This window comes from Sesamum indicum, linkage group LG1, assembly GCF_026168435.1.
Source record: "Sesamum indicum cultivar Baizhima isolate 11 linkage group LG1, ASM2616843v1, whole genome shotgun sequence".
Classification (NCBI taxonomy): domain Eukaryota; kingdom Viridiplantae; phylum Streptophyta; class Magnoliopsida; order Lamiales; family Pedaliaceae; genus Sesamum; species Sesamum indicum.
In genome coordinates, this window is record NC_142657.1 from 6424612 (window position 1) to 6446847 (window position 22236).

A 22236-nucleotide genomic window follows, 5' to 3' on the forward strand; every position below is an offset into this window, starting at 1 on the left:
TTTACACGTTTTCTTAAAGCATATTTTGTTCTCTTTTATACAAATTTATAGTTATTAATATGCTTAGCAAATTTACCATGCAATTTTTTTGGTCTAGATCAACGTTTGGGTCAAGTTTCGTTGAATTCTTAAAATGTTCAAAATTTAGCTGTTTTGGACAGTTTTATTAAAGCAAGTTTGTTTCCCTTTTATACAAACTTGTAGTTATTATTACGCTTAGAAAATTTAACATACAAATTGTTGGGTCTAGAGCAACGTTTGGGTCATGTTTCATCGAATTTTGAAAACATTAAAAATTTAGCTGTTTTGCACGGTTTATTAAAGCAAGTTTATTTCCCTTTTATACAAACTTATAGTTATTATTACACTTAGCAAATTTAACCCACAAATACTTGGGTCTAGACCAACGTTTCGTTTTGTCGAATTCTGAGAATGTTCAAAATTTAGCTATTTTGCACGGTTTTATAAAAGCAAGTTTGTTTGCCTTTTATACAAACTTGTAGTTATTATTTCGTTTAAAAAATTTAACAAACAAATTCTTTGGTCTAGAGCAACGTTTGGGTCAAGTTTGGTCGAAGTTTGTGAATGTTCAGAATTTAGCTGTTTTGCACGGTTTTATTAAAGCAAGTTTGTTTCCCTTTTATACAAACTTGTAGTTATTATTACGCTACGCAAATTTACCACACAAATTCTTGGGTCCAGGTCAACGTTTGGGTCAAGTTTCGTTGAATTATTAGAACATTCAAAATTTAGCTATTTTGCACGATTTTATTAAAGCAAGTTTGTATCCTTTTTATACAAACTTGTAGTTATTATTATGCTTAGCAAATTTATCACACAAATTCATGAGTCTAGATCTTTTGGATCAAGTTCCGTCGAATTCTGAGAACGTTCAAAATTTAGCTGTTTTGCACGGTTTTATTAAACCAATTTTGTTTCCCTTTTAACACACTTGTTGTTATCATTACGCTTAGCAACTTTACCACACTAATTCTTGGGTCTAGACCAATGTTTGGCTCATGTTTCGTCGAATTTTGAGAACGTTCAAAATTTAGCTGTTTTGCACGGTTTTATTAAAGCAAGTTTGTTTCCGTTTTATACCAACTTTTAGTTATTATTTCGCTTAGAAAATTTAACACATAAATTCTTTGGTCTAGAGCAATGCTTGGGTCAAGTTTAATCGAATTTTGAGAACGTTCAAAATTTAGCTGTTTTGCACGGTTTTATTAATTCAAGTTTGTTTACCTTTTATATAAACTTGTAGTTATTATTACGTTTAGCAAATTTACCACACAAATTCTTGGGTCTATACCAACGTTTTGGTCAAGTTTCGTCGAATTCTGAGAACGTTCAAAATTTAGTTGTTTTGCACGGTTTTATTAAAGCAAGTTTGTTTCCCTTTTATACAAACTTGTAGTTATTATTACGCTTACCAAATTTACCACACAAATTTATGGGTTCAGACCAACTCGTGGGTCAAGTTTCGTCGAATTCTGAGAACGTTCAAAATTTAGCTATTTTGCACGATTTTACTAAAGCAAGTTTGTTTACCTTTTATACAAACTTGTGGTTATTATTACTCTTAGAAAAATTATCACACAAATTCTTGGGTATTGACCAACATTTAGGTCAAGTTTCATCGAATTACGAGAACATTCAAAATTTAGCAAATTTACCACACAAATTCTTTGGTCCAGACCAACGTTTGGGTCAAGTTTCGTCGATTTTTGAGAACGTTCAAAATTTAGCTGTTTTGCACGGTTTTATTAAAGCAAGTTTGTTTCACTTTTATGCAAACTTGTAGTTATTGTTACGCTAAGAAAATTTACCACGTAAATTCTTGGTCTAGATTAACGTTTGGGTCAAGTTTCGTTGAATTCTAAGAACGTTCAACATTTAGCTGTTTTGCACGGTTTTATTAAAGCAAGTTTGTTTCCCTTTTATACAAACTTGTAGTTATTATTATGCTTAAAAAATTAAACACACAAATTCTTGGGTCTGCAGCGACATTTGGGTCAAGTTTTCTCGAATTCTTAAAATGCTCAAAATTTAGTTGTTTTGCGCGGTTTTATTAAAGCAAGTTTGTTTCCCTTTTATACAAACTTGTAGTTACTATTAGACTTAGCAAATTTATCACACAAATTCTTGGGTCTAGACAAACGTTTGGGTCAAGTTTCGCCAAATTCTGAGAACGTTCAAAATTTAGCTGTTTTGCACAGTTTTATTAAAGCAACTTTGTTTCCCATTTATGCGAACTTGTAGTTATTATTACGCTTAGCAAAATTACCACACAAATTCTTAGGTCTAGCCCAACGTTTGGGTCAAGTTTCGTCGAATTCTGAGAACATTCAAAATTTAGCTGTTTTGCACGGTTTTATTAAAACAAGTTTGTTTCTCTTTTATCAAACTTGTAGTTATTATTACGCTTAGAAAATTTAACCCACAAATTCTTGGGTCTAATTTAACGTTTGGGTCAAGTTTTGTTGAATTCTAAATACGTTCAACATTAAGCTCTTTTTGCACGGTTTTATTAAAGCAAGTTTGTTTACCTTTTATACAAACTTGTGGTTATTATTACCCTTAGAAAAATTATCACACAAATTTTTGGGTCTAGACCAACGTTTAGGTCAAGTTTCGTCGAATTATGAGAACATTCAAAATTTCTCTGTTTTGCACGGTTTTATTAAAGGAAGTTTGTTTCTCTTTTGTCAAACTTGTAGCTATTATTACGCTTTGAAAATTTAACCCACAAATTCTTGGTCTAGATCAACGTTTGGGTCAAGTTTCGTCGAATTTTGAGAACGTACAAAAGTTAGCTGTGTTGCACGATTTTATTAAAGCAAGTTTGTTTCCCTTTTATACAAACTTGTAGTTATTATTACACTTAGCAAATTTACCACACAAATTCTTGGGTCCAGACCAACGTTTGGGTCAAGTTTCGTCGATTTTTGAGAATGTTTAAAATTTAGCAAATTACCACACAAATTCTTGGGTCTAGATTAATGTTTGGCTCAAGTTTCGTTGAATTCTAAGAACGTTCAACGTTTAGCTGTTTTGCACGATTTTATTAAAGCAAGTTTGTTTCCGTTTTATACAAACTTGTAATTATTATTACAATTAGCAAATTTATCACATAAATTCTTGGGTCTAGACCAACGTTTGGGTGAAGTTTCGTCGAATTTTGAGAACGTTCAAAATTTAGCCGTTTTGCACAGTTTTATTCAAGCAAGTTTGTTTCCTTTTTCTACAAACTTGTAGTTATTATTACGCTTAGCAAATTTACCACACAAATTCTTGGGGCTACACCAACATTTGGGTCAAGTTTTGTCGAATTCTGAGAATGTTCAAAATTTAGCTGTTTTGCACGGTTTTATTAAAGCAAGCATGTTTCCGTTTTATACGAGCATTTAGTTATTATTACGTTTAGCAAATTTACCACACAAATTCTTTTTTCTAAACCAACGTTTGGGTCATGTTTGGTCGAATTATGAGGACATTATATATTTAACTATATTGCACGGTTTTAGTAAAGGAAGTTTGTTTCTCTTTTATCAAACTTGTAGTTATTATTACGCTTAGAAAATTTAACCCATAAATTCTTGATCTAGATTAACGTTTGGGTCAAGTTTTGTCGAATTTTGAGAACGTACAAAAGTTAGTTGTGTTTCACGGATTTATTAAAGCAAGTTTGTTTCCCTTTTATACAAACTTGTAGTTATTATTACGCTTAGCAAATTTACCACAAATTCTTGGGTCTAGACCAACGTTTGGGTCAAGTTTCGTCGATTTTTGAGAACGTTCAAAATTTAGCTGTTTTGCACGGTTTTATGAAAGCAAGTTTGTTTCGCTTTTATGCAAACTAGTAGTTATTGTTACGCTAAGAAAATTTACCACATAAATTCTTGGGTCTAGATTAACGTTTGGGTCAAGTCTCGTTGAATTCTGAAAATGTTCAACATTTAGCTGTTTTGCACGGTTTTATTAAAGCAAGTTTGTTTCCCTTTTATACAAACTTGTAGTTATTATTACGCTTAGCAAATTTTCCACACAAATTCTTGGGTCCAGACCAACGTTTGGGTCAAGTTTCGTCGATTTTTGAGAACGTTCAAAATTTAGCTGTTTTGCACGGTTTTATTACAACAAGTTTGTTTCGCTTTTATGCTAACTTGTAGTTATTGTTACGCTAACAAAATTTAACACATAAATTCTTGGGTCCAGATTAACGTTTGGGTCAAGTCTCGTTGAACTCTAAGAACGTTCAACATTTAGCTGTTTTGCATTGTTTTATTAAAGCAAGTTTGTTTCCCTTTTATACAAACTTTTAGTTATTATTATGCTTAGCAAATTTACCACACAAATTCTTGGGTCCAGACCAACGTTTGGGTCAAGTTTCGTCAAATTCTGAGAACATTCAAAATTTAGCTATTTTGCACAGTTTTATTAAAGCAAATTTGTTTCCCATCTCATCTTGGAGCGTGCATCTTGTGCGAGGAGGGAGCTACGGAATCTCATTCACACTTATTCTTCCGATGCAGATATAGTCGTCAGTGCCTGCTTGAGATTCGCAGACGGATTCGATTTCACTGGCCCAACAGGGATTGGGCAATGGATATTGAGTGGGCGACGCGGAAATGGAGAGGTAAGCACATTGTCAATATCGCTTACCGTACACTACAACTTTGTTTTCCATTTATGCGAACTTGTAGTTATTATTACGCTTAGCAAAATTACCACACAAATTCTTAGGTCTAGACCAACGTTTGGGTCAAGTTTCGTCGAATTCTGAGAACATTCAAAATTTAGTTGTTTTGCACGGTTTTATTAAAACAAGATTGTTTCTCTTTTATCAAACTTGTAGTTATTATTACACTTAGAAAATTTAACCCACAAATTCTTGAGTCTAATTTAACGTTTGGGTCAAGTTTTGTTGAATTCTAAGTACGTTCAACATTAAGCTATTTTTGCACGGTTTTATTAAAGCAAGTTTGTTTACCTTTTATACAAACTTGTGGTTATTATTACCCTTAGAAAAATTATCACACAAATTCTTGGGTCTAGACCAACGTTTAGGTCAAGTTTCGTCGAATTATGAGAACATTCAAAATTTCGCTGTTTTGCACGGTTTTATTAAAGGAAGTTTGTTTCTCTTTTGTCAAACCTGTGGTTATTATTACGCTTAGAAAATTTAACCCACAAATTCTTGGTCTAGATCAACGTTTGGGTCAAGTTTCATCGAATTTCGAGAACGTACAAAAGTTAGCTGTGTTGCACGGTTTTATTAAAGCAAGTTTGTTTCCCTTTTATACAAACTTGTAGTTATTATTACGCTTAGCAAATTTACCACACAAATTCTTGGGTCCAGACCAACGTTTGGGTCAAGTTTCGTCGATTTTCGAGAACGTTTAAAATTTAGCAAATTTACCACACAAATTCTTGGGTCTAGATTAACGTTTGGGTAATGTTTCGTTGAATTCTAAGAACGTTCAATATTTAGCTGTTTTGCACGGTTTTATTAAAGCAAGTTTGTTTCCCTTTTATACAAACTTGTAGTTATTATTACGTTTAGCAAATTTACCACACAAATTCTTGGGGCTAGACCAACATTTGGGTCAAGTTTTGTCGAATTCTGAGAATGTTCAAAATTTAGCTTTTTCCACGGTTTTATTAAAGAAAGTATGTTTCCGTTTTATACAAACATTTAGTTATTATTACGTTTAGCAAATTTCCACACAAATTCTTTTTTTTAAAGCAACGTTTGGGTCATGTTTCGTCGAATTATGAGAACATTATATATTTAACTAATTTGCACGGTTTTAGTAAAGGAAGTTTGTTTCTCTTTTATCAAACTTGTAATTATTATTACGCTTAGAAAATTTAACCCATAAATTCTTGATCTAGATCAACATTTGGGTCAAGTTTCATCGAATTTTGAGAACGTACAAAAGTTAGTTGTGTGTCACGGTTTTATTAAAACAAGTTTGTTTCCCTTTTATACAAACTTGTAGTTATTATTACGCTTACCAAATTTACCACAAATTCTTGGGTCCAGACCAACGTTTGGGTCAAGTTTCGTCGATTTTTGAGAACGTTCAAAATTTAGCTGTTTTGCACGGTTTTATGAAAGCAAGTCTGTTTCGCTTTTATGCAAACTTGTAGTTATTGTTACGATAAGAAAATTTACCACATAAATTCTTGGGTCTAGATTAACGTTTGGGTCAAGTCTCGTTAAATTCTGAAAACGTTCAACATTTAGTTGTTTTGCACGGTTTTATTAATGCAAGTTTGTTTCCATTTTATACAAACTTGTAGTTAATATTACGCTTAGCAAATTTACCACACAAATTCTTGGGTCCAGACGAACGTTTGGGTCAAGTTTCGTCGATTTTTGAGAACGTTCAACATTTAGCTGTTTTGCACGGTTTTATTAAAGCACGTTTGTTTCCCTTTTATACAAATTTGTAGTTATTATTACGCTTAGAAAATTAAACACACAAATTCTTGGGTCTATAGCGACATTGGGTCTATAGCGACGTTTGTTTCCTCGAATTCTTAAAATGCTCAAAATTGAGCTGTTTTGTGCGGTTTTATTAAAACAAGTTTGTTTCCCTTTTATACAAACTTGTAGTTATTATTACACTTAGCAAATTTATCACACAAATTCTTGTGTCTACGTCTGGGTCAAGCTTCGTCAATTCTGAGAACGTTCAAAATTTAGCTGTTTTGCACAGTTTTATTAAAGCAACTTTGTTTCCCATTTATTCGAACTTGTAGTTATTATTACGCTTAGCAAAATTACCACACAAATTCTTAGTTATTATTCGTTGAATACAGAAAACATTCAAAATTTAACTATTTTGCACGGTTTTATTAAAAACAAGTTTGTTTCTCTTTTATCAAACTTGTAGTTATTATTACGCTTAGAAAATTTAACCCACAAATTCTTGATCTAGAGCAACGCTTGGGTCAAATTTAGTCAAATTTTGAGAGTGTACATAAGTTAGTTGTTTTGCAAGAATTTATTAAAGCAAGTTTGTTTCTCTTTTATATAAATTTGTAGTTATTAATACGCTTAGTAAATTTACCATACAATTTTTTTGGTCTAGATCAACGTTTGGGTCAAGTATCGTTGAATCCTTAAAATATTCAAAATTTATCGATTTTGGACAGTTTTATTAAAGCAGGTTTGTATCCCTTTTATACAAACTTGTAGTTATTATTACGCTTAGAAAATTTAACACACAAATGGTTGGGTCATGTTTCATCGAATTTTGAAAACATTAAAAATTTAGTTGTTTTGCACGGTTTATTAAAGCAAGTTTGTTTCCCTTTTATACAAACTTATGGTTATTATTACACTTAGCAAATTTAACACATAAATTCTTGGGTCTAGACCAACATTTGGGTCATGTTTTGTCGAATTCTGAGAACGCTCTTAGCTGTTTTGCACGGTTTATTAAAACAAGATTTTTCTCTTGTATACAAACTTGTAGTTATTATTACGCTAAGCGAATTCACCACACAAATTATAGGGTCTAGATCAACGTTTAGGTCAAGTTTCGTTGAATTATTAAAACGTTCAAAATTTAGCAAACGTTCATGTCAAGTTTGTTTCCATTTTGTACAAACTTGTAGTTATTATTACGTTTAGCAAATTTATCACACAAATTCTTGGGTCTAGAGGAACGTTTGGGTCAAGTTTCGTCGAATTCTGAGAACGTTCAAAATTTAGTTGTTTTGCACCATTTTATTAAAGCAAGTTTGTTTCCCTTGTATACAAACTTGTAGCTATTATTACGCTTAGCAAATTTATACCACAAATTCTTTGGTCTAGCCCAATGTTTGGGTCAAGTTTCGTCGAATTTTGAGAACGTTCAAAATTTAGCTGGTTTGCATAGTTATATTAAAGCAAGTTTGTTTACCTTCTATACAAATTTGTAGTTATTATTACGCTTAGCAAATTTACCACAAAAGTTCTTGGGGCTAAACCAACATTTGGATCAAGTTTCGTCGAATTCTGAGAACGTTCAAAATTTAGCTATTTTGCACGGTTTTATTAAAGCAAGTATGTTTCCCTTTTTTACAAACATATAGTTATTATTACGCTTAGCAAATTAACCACCCAAATTCTTTTTTCTCGACAAATGTTAGGGTCATGTTTCGTCGAATTCTGAGAACGTTCAAAATATAGTTGTTTTGCACTGTTTTATTAAAGCAAGTTTGTTTCCCTTTTATACAAACTAGTAGTTATTATTACGTTTAGCAAATTTACCACACAAATTCTTGGGTCTAGACCAACGTTTCGATCAAGTTTCGTCAAATTTTGAGAACATTCAAAATTTAGCTATTTTGCACGGTTTTATTAAAGCAAGTTTCTTTCCCTTTGTACAAACTTGTAGTTTTTATTACAGTTAGCAAATTTATCACACAAATTCTTGGGTCTAAACCAGCGTTTGGGTCATGTTTCGTCGAATTCTGAGACCGTTCAAAATTTAGATGTTTTGCACAGTTTTATTAAAGTCAGTCTTTTTACCTTTTATACAAACTTGTAGTTATTATTATGCTTAACAAATTTACCACACAAATTTTTGCGTCTAGACCAACGTTTGGGTCATGTTTCATCGAATAATGAGAACGTTTAAAATTTTGCTATTTTGCACGGTTTTATTAAAGCAATTTTGTTTCCCTTTTATACAAACTTGTAGTTATTATTACGCTTAGCATATTTACCACACAAATTCTTGGATCTAGACCAACGTTTGGATCATGTTTCGTCGAATTCTGATAACGTTCAAAATTTAGCTGTTTTACACGTTTTATTAAAGCAAGTTTTTTCTCTTTTATACAAATTTGTAGTTATTAATACGCTTAGCAAATTTACCATACAATAGTTTTGGTCTAGATCAACGTTTGGGTCAAGTTTCGTTGAATTCTTAAAACGTTCAAAATTTAGCTGTTTTGGACAGTTTTATTAAAGCAAGTTTGTTTCTCTTTTATACAAACTTGTAGTTATTATTACGCTTAGAAAATTTGACACACAAATTGTTGGGTCAAGAGCAACGTTTGGGTCATGTTTCATGAAATTTTGATAACATTAAAAATTTAGTTGTTTTGCACGGTTTATTAAAGCAAGTTTGTTTCCCTTTTATACAAACTTATAGTTATTATTACGCTTAGCAAATTTAACACACAAATTCTTGGGTCTAGACCAACGTTTGGGTCATGTTTTGTTGAATTTTGAGAATGTTCAAAATTTAGCTATTTTGCACGGTTTTATGAAAGCAAGTTTGTTTCCCTTTTATACAAACTTGTAGTTATTATTACGCTTAAAAAATTTAACAAACAAATTCTTTGGTCTAGAGCAACGTTTGGGTCAAGTTTCGTCGAATTTTACGAATGTTCAAAATTTAACTGTTTTACACGGTTTTATTAAATCAAGTTTGTTTCCCTTTTATACAAACTTGTAGTTATTATTACGCTAAGCAAATTTACAACACAAATTCTTGGGTCCAGATCAACGTTTGGGTCAAGTTTCGTTGAATTCTTAGAACATTCAAATTTAGCTATTTTGCACTGTTTTATTAAAGCAAGTTTGTTTCCCTTTTAACAAACTTGTTGTTATTATTACGCTTAGCAAAATGTACCACACTAATTCTTGGGTCTAGACCAACGTTTGGCTCATATTTCCTCGAATTTTGAGAACGTTCAAAATTTAGCTGTTTTGCACGGTTTTATTAAAGCATGTTTGTTTCCGTTTTATACAAACTTGTAGTTATTATTACGCTTAAAAAATTTAACACACAAATTCTTTGGTCTAGAGCAATGTCTGGGTCAAGTTTAATCGAATTTTGAGAACGTTCAAAATTTAGCTGTTTTGCATGGTTTTATGCAAGCAAGTTTGTTTCCCTTTTATACAAACCTGTAGTTATTATTATGCTAATCGAACATTTGTGTGCTCTAGAGAGAATCACGAACAAGTTTCATTGATGTGAAAGAAATTACCTGGACAATTGTTTGAAACATGAAGAAACATAGGATGTGTAGGGGGGTATTTATACACACATACGTACACATAATGTAGAACAAATCAAGCCATTCATGGTAATAACTACACCCCTATCCCTATCCACTTACTATATAACAATTCAAATAAATCATGAGTAAGGCTCTATCCAAATTACAGTATTTTTTACTGTATTTACGGAATAGGAAAAGAATCATTAATTATTGCGAAGCTGTCGTAAAAAGATAATACAAATACTAATCATAATTAAGATGTCAAAATCTATACCGTGCAGGAACAATAAGAGATGCAATAAATCCATCGATAATTATTTTTTGTAAAAAATTATTCTTGGGATGTATAATGAGTAATTTTACGATATTGAATGAGAAAAAAATTATGAGAAATTAAAAGATAATGACAAAGTACGTAGTGATTATCCATATCTTACGTAGGATTTGCTTTTGAGTAAGTCAAGTGAGTTTACAAAATTGAATTTTGAATCTCAAAAAGTATCCTCATTAATTTGTCAACCTACTATATATGAAAAAAAGATATATTATAATGACAAAATCGATATTAATTTTACGTTAATAAATGTGTTCTACAGATTTTATCTCTTATTTAGATTTACTGAAATTTAATTGGAGCAAATTCTGAATGTTAATTATACTATTCTTGTAATTGTTACTATATGCAATTGATTCATGTATTTGAACATTTTGTGGTCCATGATTTATATGAAAGTAATTAAGTTGCAGTATCCATCCGTTGATGTTACTGATTGATCCATTTATTTTAGTTTATTTTGTTTTAGTTTTGTAATAACGCTATTGTATGCAGTAGTAATTTAGTTTCCTGAATTATTTTACATGAATTCTTCATTATATGTTACAGGAATTAATCACACAACTTATTCCTCGTTAATATTCAGGAATATAGCAATGATTAATATGCTCTTATGGATATCATAAATGTTAACATGCGATCACAATTCGTTTTAGTCATCTTATATTAATATATTCACATTATACATTTATTCATCTATCTCAAATGCAATCACGAATAATTTGATTTACTTTATCCCTATGCACATCAAAAACAAATATACATAATCCTATTTGCGACTAGTTAAAACTTTCCGATACATTTAGTACGATCAACAAAAGATGTAATTCCTACTCAAACGAATCTAATACTCACTTCCATATAAGTATGATCAACGAAGAATATAATCCGTACTCAAACTAAATTAATACTTACTTCCATATGATGCTTCTACATATGTACGAACAAAATTTATTATCTCTACTTATACAAATTAAACTAGTGTTTGAACAGTTAATATAAATTACTAAAATTGTCAAAATTATATTTTTTGTTCATACATATGTAGAAGCATCATATGGAAGTAAGTATAAATTTATTTTGAGTATGGATTACCTCCTTCATTGATCATACTCATATGGAAGTGAGTATAAATTTAGTTTGAGTAGTATAGAGCGGAAATCACTTGAAAATCCTATCCAACTATTACAAAAATTGGAGTACGAAACACCATACGATTATTACAGGCCAATATACAACTTAAATGATAATAACAAATGAAAGAAATAATGAAATAATTAAATCAACAGTATAGTGATTAACATGCTTAAAGCAGCTAGATCCAATATCTCGATAAAGGAATACGGTCACAAGGCACTGTTTCCACAATGAACCGACTCACGGTAACTCCACAAACCAAGAACCCGACCACAACTCCGATCACTCAGATCTCAGTATCACACGGTCATAGAGACCCCTACAAAATATTTCACAAAGAACTTTGGCGAATGGTGAAGGAGATAAACAACTTGATTCATGTTTTAGCCGAAAGGGAGAATCCCCTATTTAAAGGGGTGAAAACAGTGGTAGAGAAGGAAAACCTTGGTGGCTTTCCTAAACCATTAGATTTGTTTATGAAAATGGCCATGGCTCTCGGAGAACAGAAGGCAGAAAATCACAGAGAGGATTCGGAGAGGAGAGGAAGTAGACAGCGCAGAAAAAACAAATAAGAGGGAAACTGAAATTTAGGGCTAGGGGTGTGATATAAGTAGGTAGATTGGATGGGTCGGGTTACCGGGTCGGTTGTGGGCCGCCAAGTGGGTCAGGTAATTGGGCTGCCAAGGTCGGCCTTTTAATAAGTCAATAGGCTACAAATTATAACAAGTAGGGATTACATCTTTTGTTGATCGTACTAAATGTATCGGCAACTTTTAACTAGCTGCAAATAGGATTAAATATATTTATTGTAGATCATGCTAATCGCACGGGCATGAGTTTTAATTAGTATAAATGGGATTACATATATATTTCGTTGATCAAAGCATTGAATATTCTTGCTTTCATACTAATTCTACCGCCATGAATTTTAACTCAGTATATAAGTAGAACTACATAATTTTGTTGATCATACTAATTGTTCATATGCAAGAAGGTACATATATATTTTGTTAGTAAAAGCATCACATTATGCTTGTAAACTAATTGTACGAACATTGGTTTTAGACTGGACCAACATAATAACTTCTTTGGTACACCACAATAATTGCACGTACACGATTTTTCACTTGATGATCATAATAAATACACGGAACATGACTTTTTACTTGGTATAAATACGTTCGCACAAGACTATATTATACTTTATTGATACAAACATCATTAATATATTCACATTTATAATTAAGACAATTTGCAACTTTTCTTGACATATTAATTGTACTGACATGAGCTTTAAATTGATATGAGTAGGATTATATTTAAAAATAATTCTATAAATAATGTTTAATTTGGTAACTAGGACTAAATATTTCATTGATGGAAGCACCATAAATATACGTATATGAGTTTTATTAACCTAGATAAATGTTACAAGAATTAATCACAAATCTTATTCCTCGTTCATATTCAAGAATATAGCGATGATTAATACGCTTTTATAGATATCATAAAAATTAACATGCAATCACAATTTGTGTTAGTCATATTATACTAATATATCCGTATTACAAATTTATACATCAACCTCAAGTGCAATCGCGAATAATTTGATTTAATTTTCAACTTTCTTCAAGAACTCCAGATATATATGTGTACATATATATCCACCTACTCACCCATAGTATTTTTACTTATATTTTATTGATAACACTAATTATTTTAGTAATTTTAATTCTATTAATTCTATAATTTTTATAATTTTAGTCTTGTAAAAACTAATTATCATAACTTCTGTAGGACAAAAAATGACAGCCCCTCATAAATTACAAGACAGAAACTGTATTTTTATACCTATACAAATAAGTAGGATTTAACATTTTAATAATCACACTAACTGCTCGAACACTAGTTTAATTGGTATAAGTAGAGATAATAAATTTTGTTCATACATATGTAGAAGCATAATATTAAAGTATGTATTAATTTAGTTTGAGTACAGATTACGTCCTTCGTTGATCAGACTCATATGGAAGTGAGTATTAATTTTGTTTGAGTAAGGATTACTTCTTTTGTTGATCGTACTAAATGAATTGACAAGTTTAACTAGACGCAAATAGGATTATATATATTTCTTGTTGATAATGCCAATCGAACAGACATGAGTTTAAATTTGTACAAATTGGATTACATATGTATTTCGTTGATCAAAGCATTGAATATTAATGCTTTCACACTAAATGTACTGCCATGAATTTTAACTCAGTATATCAGTAGAACTACAAAATTTTGCTGATCATACTAATTGTTCATATGCACGAACGTACATAATTGATCATACTAATTGTTCATATGCAGTAGGTTTCGGATCTATGTTTTCTTTGCAAATGAAATGAGCCACCATGTTCGTGATTGTTCATATGCAGTAGGTTTCGGATCTATGTTTTCTTTGCAAATGAAATGAGCCACCATGTTCGTACTCGGCTTCAGCACCAATTTCTCCCATGCATCATTGGCATCTCCACCACATCGAAGGAATACCTCTGTGGCCTTTAACCGATAGATTTGCCACCCAAATTCCTCCCTCATCCTCAAGATCTTTTCAACTTGACGGCAAGCTAATTTGCAAGTATTCATCTTAATTTCATCTATAGCTGCCTTAAGAAGCTTAGCCCTAGTTTCACCATCGACTAGACCCTCACTCCTGAAGAATTCATCCATCTCGGGGACCCCGATGGCACGCCTAATCCCATAATCATAGTCACGAATTTTTGGGTCAAAAAATGCCTTGCCCTCCTCCACCAACCCGCTATCCACCATCTAATCAACCCTTTTCGACACGTACGAGTGCAAGACCGGGATCGCCACGTCCATCCAGAGAAAGCAACACTCGTACTTGGAGGAAAACTCAGTGTTGTCAGTGACAAGTGCCTGTATGAAGGAATTGGACCCTCCAGCAATGATTGGCAACCGATTCTTTTGTACGATGGAATCAGCAGCCAGCAATGCATGATGCACAAAATCATGTACAGTGAAATCCACCTCGGGATCAATGATTCCGAGCAAATGGTGCGGCACGCCGTGGCATTCCTCATTGCTCACCTTATTGGTTACTATGTCAAGGCCCTTGTAGACCTGAATTTTGTCCGAGTTGATGACCTCTGCCCCGAAACGGGTGGCCAGGTCTATCGCCAGGCGCGATTTGCCTGTGCCAGTGGCACCCAATACCACCACCACCTTATCCTTCCCTTGGTGCTTGTTCATCATGCCCCGAACTGAAAAGTTTGTCATGCTAGATTGTGCTGGCTTCCAAGCGGAGATCGACATTTTAATTGGTAATTACTTTTACTTTTTGTAACACCTGTCAATTTCATCACACAAATAAAAAAAGAAAAAGGACACGTGTTAGAATACTCTAAAACAAAACTTGTACCAAACACAATCTACTATTTTTAGAATTTCTATCTATCATAGAGTGACAAGCCCTTCTCAACTCTTGAATTAATTTCTCTTCTTCAAAACGATTTGTTTGAAGAAAAACTTCAAACATTTGTATGCTCTAGAGAGAATCACGAACAAGTTTCATTGATGTGAAAGAAATTACCTGGACAATTGTTTGAAACATGAAGAAACATAGGATGTGTAGGGGGGTATTTATACACACATACGTACACATAATGTAGAACAAATCAAGCCATTCATGGTAATAATTACACCCCTATCCCTATCCACTTACTATATAACAATTCAAATAAATCATGAGTAAGGCTCTGTCCAAATTACAGTATTTTTTACTGTATTTACGGAATAGGAAAAGAATCATTAATTATTGCGAAGCTGTCGTAAAAAGATAATACAAATACTAATCATAATTAAGATGTCAAAATCTACACCGTGCAGGTACCATAAGAGATGCAATAAATCGATCGATAATTATTTTTTGTAAAAAAATATTCTTGGGATGTATAATGAGTAATTTTACGATATTGAATGAGAAAAAAATTATGAGAAATTAAAAGATAATGACAAAGTACGTAGTGATTATCCATATCTTACGTAGGATTTGCTTTTGAGTAAAGTCAAGTGAGTTTACAAAATTGAATTTTGAATCTCAAAAAGTATCCTCATTAATTTGTCAACCTACTATATATGAAAAAAAGATATATAATAATGACAAAATCGATATTAATTTAATGTTAATAAATGTGTTCTACAGATTTTATCTCTTATTTAGATTTACTGAAATTTAATTGGAGCAAATTCTGAATGTTAATTATACTATTCTTGTAATTGTTACTATATGCAATTGATTCATGTATTTGGACATTTTGTGGTCCATGATTTATATGAAAGTAATTAAGTTGCAGTATCCATCCGTTGATGTTACTGATTGATCCATTTATTTTAGTTTATTTTGTTTTAGTTTTGTAATAACGCTATTGTATGCAGTAGTAATTTAGTTTCCTGAATTATTTTACATGAATTCTTCATTATATGTTACAGGAATTAATCACACAACTTATTCCTCGTTAATATTCAGGAATATAGCAATGATTAATATGCTCTTATGGATATCATAAATGTTAACAGGCGATCACAATTCGTGTTAGTCATCTTATATTAATATATTCACATTATACATTTATTCATCTATCTCAAATGCAATCACGAATAATTTGATTTACTTTATCCCTATGCACATCAAAAAGAAATATACATAATCCTATTTGCGACTAGTTAAAACTTTCCGATACATTTAGTACGATCAACAAAAGATGTAATTCCTACTCAAACGAATTTAATACTCACTTCCATATGAGTATGATCAACGAAGGATATAATCCGTACTCAAACTAAATTAATACTTACTTCCATATGATGCTTCTACATATGTACGAACAAAATTTATTATCTCTACTTATACAAATTAAACTAGTGTTTGAACAGTTAATATAAATTACTAAAATTGTCAAAATTATAAATTTTGTTCATGCATATATAGAAGCAACATATGGAAGTAAGTATAAATTTATTTTGAGTATGGATTACCTCCTTCATTGATCATACTCATATGGAAGTGAGTATAAATTTAGTTTGAGTAGTATAGAGCGGAAATCACTAGAAAATCCTATCCAACTATTACAAAAATTGGAGTACGAAACACCATACGATTATTACAGGCCAATATACAACTTAAATGATAATAACAAATGAAAGAAATAATGAAATAATTAAATCAACAGTATAGTGATTAACATGCTTAAAGCAGCTAGATCCAATATCTCGATAAAGGAATACGGTCACAAGGCACTGTTTCCACAATGAACCGACTCACGGTAACTCCACAAACCAAGAACCCGACCACAACTCCGATCACTCAGATCTCAGTATCACACGGTCATAGAGACCCCTACAAAATATTTCACAAAGAACTTTGGCGAATGGTGAAGGAGATAAACAACTTGATTCATGTTTTAGCCGAAAGGGAGAATCCCCTATTTAAAGGGGTGAAAACAGTGGTAGAGAAGGAAAACCTTGGTGGCTTTCCTAAACCATTAGATTTGTTTATGAAAATGGCCATGGCTCTCGGAGAACAGAAGGCAGAAAATCACAGAGAGGATTCGGAGAGGAGAGGAAGTAGACAGCGCAGAAAAAACAAATAAGAGGGAAACTGAAATTTAGGGCTAGGGGTGTGATATAAGTAGGTAGATTGGATGGGTCGGGTTACCGGGTCGGTTGTGGGCCGCCAAGTGGGTCAGGTAATTGGGCTGCCAAGGTCGGCCTTTTAATAAGTCAATAGGCTACAAATTATAACAAGTAGGGATTACATCTTTTGTTGATCGTACTAAATGTATCGGCAACTTTTAACTAGCTGCAAATAGGATTAAATATATTTATTGTAGATCATGCTAATCGCACGGGCATGAGTTTTAATTAGTATAAATGGGATTACATATATATTTCGTTGATCAAAGCATTGAATATTCTTGCTTTCATACTAATTCTACCGCCATGAATTTTAACTCAGTATATAAGTAGAACTACATAATTTTGTTGATCATACTAATTGTTCATATGCAAGAAGGTACATATATATTTTGTTAGTAAAAGCATCACATTATGCTTGTAAACTAATTGTACGAACATTGGTTTTAGACTGGACCAACATAATAACTTCTTTGGTACACCACAATAATTGCACGTACACGATTTTTCACTTGATGATCATAATAAATACACGGAACATGACTTTTTACTTGGTATAAATACGTTCGCACAAGACTATATTATACTTTATTGATACAAACATCATTAATATATTCACATTTATAATTAAGACAATTTGCAACTTTTCTTGACATATTAATTGTACTGACATGAGCTTTAAATTGATATGAGTAGGATTATATTTAAAAATAATTCTATAAATAATGTTTAATTTGGTAACTAGGACTAAATATTTCATTGATGGAAGCACCATAAATATACGTATATGAGTTTTATTAACCTAGATAAATGTTACAAGAATTAATCACAAATCTTATTCCTCGTTCATATTCAAGAATATAGCGATGATTAATACGCTTTTATAGATATCATAAAAATTAACATGCAATCACAATTTGTGTTAGTCATATTATACTAATATATCCGTATTACAAATTTATACATCAACCTCAAGTGCAATCGCGAATAATTTGATTTAATTTTCAACTTTCTTCAAGAACTCCAGATATATATGTGTACATATATATCCACCTACTCACCCATAGTATTTTTACTTATATTTTATTGATAACACTAATTATTTTAGTAATTTTAATTCTATTAATTCTATAATTTTTATAATTTTAGTCTTGTAAAAACTAATTATCATAACTTCTGTAGGACAAAAAATGACAGCCCCTCATAAATTACAAGACAGAAACTGTATTTTTATACCTATACAAATAAGTAGGATTTAACATTTTAATAATCACACTAACTGCTCGAACACTAGTTTAATTGGTATAAGTAGAGATAATAAATTTTGTTCATACATATGTAGAAGCATAATATTAAAGTATGTATTAATTTAGTTTGAGTACAGATTACGTCCTTCGTTGATCAGACTCATATGGAAGTGAGTATTAATTTTGTTTGAGTAAGGATTACTTCTTTTGTTGATCGTACTAAATGAATTGACAAGTTTAACTAGACGCAAATAGGATTATATATATTTCTTGTTGATAATGCCAATCGAACAGACATGAGTTTAAATTTGTACAAATTGGATTACATATGTATTTCGTTGATCAAAGCATTGAATATTAATGCTTTCACACTAAATGTACTGCCATGAATTTTAACTCAGTATATCAGTAGAACTACAAAATTTTGCTGATCATACTAATTGTTCATATGCACGAACGTACATAATTGATCATACTAATTGTTCATATGCAGTAGGTTTCGGATCTATGTTTTCTTTGCAAATGAAATGAGCCACCATGTTCGTGATTGTTCATATGCAGTAGGTTTCGGATCTATGTTTTCTTTGCAAATGAAATGAGCCACCATGTTCGTACTCGGCTTCAGCACCAATTTCTCCCATGCATCATTGGCATCTCCACCACATCGAAGGAATACCTCTGTGGCCTTTAACCGATAGATTTGCCACCCAAATTCCTCCCTCATCCTCAAGATCTTTTCAACTTGACGGCAAGCTAATTTGCAAGTATTCATCTTAATTTCATCTATAGCTGCCTTAAGAAGCTTAGCCCTAGTTTCACCATCGACTAGACCCTCACTCCTGAAGAATTCATCCATCTCGGGGACCCCGATGGCACGCCTAATCCCATAATCATAGTCACGAATTTTTGGGTCAAAAAATGCCTTGCCCTCCTCCACCAACCCGCTATCCACCATCTAATCAACCCTTTTCGACACGTACGAGTGCAAGACCGGGATCGCCACGTCCATCCAGAGAAAGCAACACTCGTACTTGGAGGAAAACTCAGTGTTGTCAGTGACAAGTGCCTGTATGAAGGAATTGGACCCTCCAGCAATGATTGGCAACCGATTCTTTTGTACGATGGAATCAGCAGCCAGCAATGCATGATGCACAAAATCATGTACAGTGAAATCCACCTCGGGATCAATGATTCCGAGCAAATGGTGCGGCACGCCGTGGCATTCCTCATTGCTCACCTTATTGGTTACTATGTCAAGGCCCTTGTAGACCTGAATTTTGTCCGAGTTGATGACCTCTGCCCCGAAACGGGTGGCCAGGTCTATCGCCAGGCGCGATTTGCCTGTGCCAGTGGCACCCAATACCACCACCACCTTATCCTTCCCTTGGTGCTTGTTCATCATGCCCCGAACTGAAAAGTTTGTCATGCTAGATTGTGCTGGCTTCCAAGCGGAGATCGACATTTTAATTGGTAATTACTTTTACTTTTTGTAACACCTGTCAATTTCATCACACAAATAAAAAAAGAAAAAGGACACGTGTTAGAATACTCTAAAACAAAACTTGTACCAAACACAATCTACTATTTTTAGAATTTCTATCTATCATAGAGTGACAAGCCCTTCTCAACTCTTGAATTAATTTCTCTTCTTCAAAACGATTTGTTTGAAGAAAAACTTCAAACATTTGTATGCTCTAGAGAGAATCACGAACAAGTTTCATTGATGTGAAAGAAATTACCTGGACAATTGTTTGAAACATGAAGAAACATAGGATGTGTAGGGGGGTATTTATACACACATACGTACACATAATGTAGAACAAATCAAGCCATTCATGGTAATAATTACACCCCTATCCCTATCCACTTACTATATAACAATTCAAATAAATCATGAGTAAGGCTCTGTCCAAATTACAGTATTTTTTACTGTATTTACGGAATAGGAAAAGAATCATTAATTATTGCGAAGCTGTCGTAAAAAGATAATACAAATACTAATCATAATTAAGATGTCAAAATCTACACCGTGCAGGTACCATAAGAGATGCAATAAATCGATCGATAATTATTTTTTGTAAAAAAATATTCTTGGGATGTATAATGAGTAATTTTACGATATTGAATGAGAAAAAAATTATGAGAAATTAAAAGATAATGACAAAGTACGTAGTGATTATCCATATCTTACGTAGGATTTGCTTTTGAGTAAAGTCAAGTGAGTTTACAAAATTGAATTTTGAATCTCAAAAAGTATCCTCATTAATTTGTCAACCTACTATATATGAAAAAAAGATATATTATAATGACAAAATCGATATTAATTTAATGTTAATAAATGTGTTCTACAGATTTTATCTCTTATTTAGATTTACTGAAATTTAATTGGAGCAAATTCTGAATGTTAATTATACTATTCTTGTAATTGTTACTATATGCAATTGATTCATGTATTTGGACATTTTGTGGTCCATGATTTATATGAAAGTAATTAAGTTGCAGTATCCATCCGTTGATGTTACTGATTGATCCATTTATTTTAGTTTATTTTGTTTTAGTTTTGTAATAACGCTATTGTATGCAGTAGTAATTTAGTTTCCTGAATTATTTTACATGAATTCTTCATTATATGTTACAGGAATTAATCACACAACTTATTCCTCGTTAATATTCAGGAATATAGCAATGATTAATATGCTCTTATGGATATCATAAATGTTAACAGGCGATCACAATTCGTGTTAGTCATCTTATATTAATATATTCACATTATACATTTATTCATCTATCTCAAATGCAATCACGAATAATTTGATTTACTTTATCCCTATGCACATCAAAAAGAAATATACATAATCCTATTTGCGACTAGTTAAAACTTTCCGATACATTTAGTACGATCAACAAAAGATGTAATTCCTACTCAAACGAATTTAATACTCACTTCCATATGAGTATGATCAACGAAGGATATAATCCATACTCAAACTAAATTAATACTTACTTCCATATGATGCTTCTACATATGTACGAACAAAATTTATTATCTCTACTTATACAAATTAAACTAGTGTTTGAACAGTTAATATAAATTACTAAAATTGTCAAAATTATAAATTTTGTTCATGCATATATAGAAGCAACATATGGAAGTAAGTATAAATTTATTTTGAGTATGGATTACCTCCTTCATTGATCATACTCATAAGGAAGTGAGTATAAATTTAGTTTGAGTAGTATAGAGCGGAAATCACTAGAAAATCCTATCCAACTATTACAAAAATTGGAGTACGAAACACCATACGATTATTACAGGCCAATATACAACTTAAATGATAATAACAAATGAAAGAAATAATGAAATAATTAAATCAACAGTATAGTGATTAACATGCTTAAAGCAGCTAGATCCAATATCTCGATAAAGGAATACAGTCACAAGGCACTGTTTCCACAATGAACCGACTCACGGTAACTCCACAAACCAAGAACCCGACCACAACTCCGATCACTCAGATCTCAGTATCACACGGTCATAGAGACCCCTACAAAATATTTCACAAAGAACTTTGGCGAATGGTGAAGGAGATAAACAACTTGATTCATGTTTTAGCCGAAAGGGAGAATCCCCTATTTAAAGGGGTGAAAACAGTGGTAGAGAAGGAAAACCTTGGTGGCTTTCCTAAACCATTAGATTTGTTTATGAAAATGGCCATGGCTCTCGGAGAACAGAAGGCAGAAAATCACAGAGAGGATTCGGAGAGGAGAGGAAGTAGACAGCGCAGAAAAAACAAATAAGAG

General features: G+C 32.1%; 2 pseudogenes; both read right to left on the reverse strand.

Moving 5' to 3' along the window:
• Window positions 1-13852: 13852 nt before the first annotated feature.
• Window positions 13853-14749, reverse strand: LOC105180137 (adenylate isopentenyltransferase 5, chloroplastic pseudogene; annotated as a pseudogene).
• A 4191-nt stretch (window positions 14750-18940) lies between these two features.
• LOC148789419 (adenylate isopentenyltransferase 5, chloroplastic pseudogene) lies at window positions 18941-19837 on the reverse strand (annotated as a pseudogene).
• Between the last annotated feature and the right edge of the window lie 2399 nt (window positions 19838-22236).